The 5,415-nt window shown below is 41.2% G+C and overlaps 1 pseudogene; it reads right to left on the bottom strand.

The window, feature by feature from the left end:
- Window positions 1–245: 245 nt before the first annotated feature.
- On the bottom strand, window positions 246–1,416 carry LOC102741843 (glyceraldehyde-3-phosphate dehydrogenase pseudogene; annotated as a pseudogene).
- Window positions 1,417–5,415: the final 3,999 nt, after the last annotated feature.

Raw genomic sequence — 5,415 nt, 5'->3', positions numbered from 1 at the left:
ATAGTTTTAATATATATGTTTATTGTAACTTGAAAATTTTATAAGTAATATGAAATGTATGATGGTGAAAAAAAAGGGCCAGGCAGTTCTTGACTTCCTGGCTTCTAGTTTTCTCTGTAAGGAAAGAAGTTTTTTTGTTTTTTTTTTTTGGCTGGGTACAGTATACTTTATTGATGGTACATGACAAGGTAGGGCTCCCTAAGCCCCTCCCCTTCTTCAGGGGGTCTGAGATGGAAACGGTGGAGGTCAGAAGATTCTCAGTGTTTTGGGGGATTAGTTGGGGCAGGGACTCCCCAGCAGCTGAGGGCCTCTCTCTTCCTCTTGCTCTCGCTGGGGCTGGTGGTCCAGGGGGCTCTTACTCCTTGGAGGCCATGTGGACCATAAGGTCCACCACCCAGTTGCTGTAGCCAAATTCATTGTCATACCAGGAAATGAGCTTGACAAAGTGGTTGTTGAGAGCAATGCCAGCCCCGGCATCAAAGGTGGAGGAGTGGGTGTCACTGTTAAAGTTGCAGGAGACAACCTGGTCCTCAGTGTACCCCAGGATGCCCTTGAGGGGGCCCTCTGACGCCTGCTTCACCACCTTCTTGATGTCATTGTATTCGGCAGCTTTCTCCAGGCGGCAGGTCAGATCCATGACGGACACGTTGGGGGTGGGGACACAGAAGGCCATGTCAGTGAGCTTCCCATTAAGCTCAGGGATGACCTTGCCCACAGCCTTGGCAGCACCAGTGGAAGCAGGGATGATGTTCTGGGCAGCCCCTCGGCCGTTGTGCCACAGCTTCCCAGAGGGGCCATCCACGGTCTTCTGGGTGGCAGTGATGGCATGGATGGTGGTCATGAGTCCCTCCACGATGCCGAAGTTGTCATGGATGACCTTGGCCAGAGGAGCCAAGCAGTTGGTGGTGCAGGAGGCATTGCTGACAATCTTGAGGGAGTTGTCATACTTCTCATGGTTCACACCCATCATGAACATGGGGGCATTGGCAGAGGGAGCAGAGATGATGACCCTCTCGGCCCCGCCCTTCAAGTGAGCCCCAGCCTTCTCCATGATGGTGAAGACCCCAGTGGACTCCACAACATACTCAGCACCAGCATCACCCCATTTGATGTTGGCGGGATCTCACTCCTGGAAGATGGAGATGGACTTTCCATTGATGACAAGCTTCCCGTTCTCAGCCTTGACTGTGCTGTGGAATTTGCCATGGGTGGAATCATACTGGAACATGTAGACCATGTAGTTGAGGTCAATGAAGGGGTCATTGATGGCGACAGTATCCACTTTGCCAGAGTTAAAAGCAGCCCTGGTGACCAGGCGCCCAGTACGGCCAAATCTGTTCACTCCGACCTTCACCATCGTGTCTCGGGGACGCGGCTGGCTCTGCACCAGAAGATGCGGCTGTCTGTCGAACGGGGAGGAGCAGGGAGCCTGTAAGGAAAGAAGTTTTAATGGTTGGTTCTGGTAGCAATAAATGGTTGAGTTTAGACTAGGTATAATAGTTAGAAATGAATACATATGAGATAATGTATATAATTTATATTTTAATTTATCAAAAAATTATTACAGTTTTATTAAGATAATAAATTCAACATACCTTACACATTGTCTTATTTAATATGCATATAAAGTTAATTATATTTTAAAAATAAGATGGAAAGATTCACATTATCATATAATATACATTTATATATGTATAAACACATTTTTTTTTTAAAGATTTTATTTATTTGAGAGAGAGAATGAGAGAGAGAGAGCACATGAGAAGGGGGAGGGTCAGAGGGAGAAGCAGACTCCCTGCTGAGCAGGGAGCCCGATGCGGGACTCGATCCCGGGACTCCAGGATCATGACCTGAGCCGAAGGCAGTCGCTTAACCAACTGAGCCACCCAGGCGCCCTGTATAAACACATTTATCTAAAGCGATATTAGGATTAGAAATAAAGGTGGTTTATGAATCCTTTACTGGAAATTATTACATTAAAACATACAGAACATAAAATCAGATTCTGAGTTTCTTTCTGTTCAAAGACCAACTTATTGTGTACACAGAAAACAGATTACTTTTTATTATTGAAATATTTTGTAAACTCTCTGTGTTTCTGGCCTATAATTAAATCATCTTTTTAAAAGTTCTTATTTCGGGGAAAAAGTTAAGTTCCTAATAATTATTGTTGCTTATTCCTGTGCTTTCAAAATATTAGCCACAAATGTTTCAAAATTTGTAATCTTGGTCACTGGCAGGAATGTGCTTATTCAATTATAAAATGTTGTTTCAATGGTCTCTGCAGCAAATTTATTTAATTTAATGAGCATATCTCTAAATTTCTTTACTACTTCTCTCCCTTTGTAATGATTTTGCTTTTTATGTTAGCACAAACAAAAATCCACTCTATTTCCCCCCAAAAATCTTGGTTTGTGCTATGAAATGATGTTTCTGACAAATTACAGCAAACTATTGTGGATAAAAGGAAAAATTTGCATTTTCTTGTTGGTGCCTTTTCCTATTTGTATATGCAGAAGAGAAAGGTGCCTTCCAGGTCTTTCTCTCTGCTAATGACTATTCCTTCTCTGGGCCCCTAACAACATGAGTTCAACTTGAAGACACTGTGTAGAACACATGCTTTCCCAAGTACCTATTCCTTTATAAATCAATGTATTCAATGAAGATCTCATCCTTTTGGTTATTGTTTAAGTACTGTGACTATCAGAAACTTTGCGAAATGTGAAATATTATTGATTTGCTGAATTTTATGAAATGTGAAAGATTGATATTTTAGTAATACTATTAATTTTTATTTTTTTATTTTTAATTTTTTAAAGATTTTATTTATTTGAGAGAGAGAGAGTGAGAGATAGAGAGAGAGCACGAGCAGGGGTGGGGGGAAGGGGTAGAGGGAGAAGCAGACTCCCTGCTGAGCGGGGAGCTCTTGTGTTCCATCCTGGGACTCCCAGATCATGACCTGAGCTGAAGGCAGATGCCCACGGACTGAGCCACCCAGGTGCCCCATTATACTATTAATTTTTAAAATATCTCAGAAAGGATATGTTTGATATTAGGAAGTGTGATGGTAGGCATTAGACACAGGTAGGGTGTTGGCATTGATAGAGATCCAGTATACAGATATAGTTTCAAGAATTGGATAACTGCCTCTTGGTGCAACAGGAAAAATTAAGCCCTTTAGGAAGGAACAAGTCAAGTAAGTGTGGTTTAGGAGGATGGTTGAGTGGTGAGAGGTTACAGGTGTGTGTGGGGGGGCAGCTCAGATTATCCAGAATAAAGGAAAGATAGGAAACAAGCAGCAATACTCTGCTTCTTATTTAATTGCTGTTAACAAGCTAAACTGTTGCAGTCTTATAAGTGCTATTTTGTAAAGCTACATGGTTCAGACAGGAATTACAGAGGCCTATTTTATTGTTGGGATATGACGGAAAAAGTATGTTTTGCCCTTGATTTCCCATCAGAATTAGGCTTATATGCTTACAGAATGTGGTTTTAAAGTCCATGGGCTGGTCCTTTGCCACTTTGGTTTTTACACAGGAGAAGATTAATCCCCCTACTAATGAGCTGAAATTCTTAGGGGAGGAGGTTGTGAAAGCTTTTGTTTACTCCACATTTTAGAGATAAAACTTAAAATACTTCTCCCTCTTGAGACTTTTTTTATTTTTTAAAAAAGATTTTAATTATTTATTTGAGAGAGAGATAGCGAGAGAGAGCATGAGCAGGGGGGAGAGGGAGAGGCAGGCTCCCCGCTGAGCAGGGAGCCCTATGACTTGGGACTCCATCCCAGGACCCTGAGATCACGACCTTAGCCGAAGGCAGACGCTTAACTGACTGAGCCATCCAGGCACTTTGTGAGATTTTAATTTATGCCAAGATGTATATGACATCAATTTTTTAAATACTCAGATTACCTTAGTTATTTGATGGGGTTCTGCTGGTGGAAGGGGGTAAAATGAGAAAATAGGTTTAATACAGTTGTGTGAGGGTAGGGAGTAGGATAGAATCAAGAAAAAAAAAAGGATACTGAGGATATCGTGTATAAATTTTACTGCAATTTTCCCCAAGTCCTGACGTATACGTCATATAATATTAAACTTGAAAATACCAGATTCCTCAGCCATTTGGATATTATTGTGAAATATTTGTGGGCAACTTGGTGAGTGTTTCCAAGGCTGGTGTTTGAATAGATGTGATTTTTACATTATAGTGGGAGCATTGACAGTGCTTTCTATGGTGATGAAGTTAGATAAGTGTATTTTGTTACATCGTCAATTTATTCATGGAAAGAGTTTGCTATCTCTAGTAATCTGGATAGAAAGGTAATGCTCTTACATTTGTTTATCATCTCTATGATTTCCAAAGCATCTTCATTTAAATGATTTCATTTAATCCTTCTCAACAGTCCTGTCTGGTAGGTGTGACGAGTGTAATTCCTATTTTATGTCAGAGGAAGCTGGTGTGATTTAATTGCTTTGCTTAAGGTCTCAGAATTAGGGGCGCCTGGGTGGCTCAGTCAGTTAAGCGTCGGCCTTCGGCTCAGGTCGCGATCCTGGGATTCTGGGATCAAGCTCCAGCATGGAGACCCAGCATGGAGCTCCTCATCGGGCCCCCTGCTCAGCAGGGGAATCTACTTCTCTCTCTCATTTTGCCCCTCCCCCCACTCGTGTTCTCTCTTGCTCACTCTCTCAAATAAAAGTAAATAAAATCTTTTAAAAAAAAGGTCTCAGAATTAGTTAACTAGGAACCAGGCCTCTTGATTTGGGGTCCTTTCATCATACTGCCTCAATATGTTTATCCCCAAGTAGAGAAGAATCACAAGTTAGATAGTCTATGCTATTAATTTTCTGTCCCTGTGTTGAAAAGATGAATAAATGGAGATACCTTGTCAGCAGTTACCTATACACATTAAATCTTTCAGTGTTCACCATCAGGTTCATTGACAAGCAACCCATCATCTCTCTAGTTGTGAAATTGACAGAGGGGATATCAAATGATATTAAGACATCGTTGTTGTAATTGAAGCATTTGCCCCTTTAGCTGTGCTATGGAGATTCTGCCATTGCTCAGGAGCTTCTCTTGGGTTATGCTACCATATTTAATCACCTCCGTAACAATGTCATACATCTTAAGCTCAAAGTGTAGTAGCTCCTGGTGTCTGGAAGATGTGAGCCCATTTCTATTTGATTTTGAAGGAAGAGTAGTATGAGTGTAGAATGAAACCTGAGTTTCCTCAGAATAATCCTTTGCACAAAAAAGGACATTCTACAACCTGAATCATCAAGGAAACCCTCCTTAACAATTGTGTCAACATAACCACTGAAGTAAGGTCATTGGTATCCAGAAAATATTACAAAAGTTTTCATTCTATAACAATAAAATTTACCCTAGGTTTATACAATGTATCTTTAACACATT

Source organism: Leptonychotes weddellii, chromosome X (genome assembly GCF_054177405.1).
Source record: "Leptonychotes weddellii isolate Sample4059 chromosome X, ASM5417740v2, whole genome shotgun sequence".
Classification (NCBI taxonomy): domain Eukaryota; kingdom Metazoa; phylum Chordata; class Mammalia; order Carnivora; family Phocidae; genus Leptonychotes; species Leptonychotes weddellii.
The sequence above is the reverse complement of the archived record's forward strand: the minus strand, read 5'-3'. Positions and strand labels throughout refer to the sequence as shown.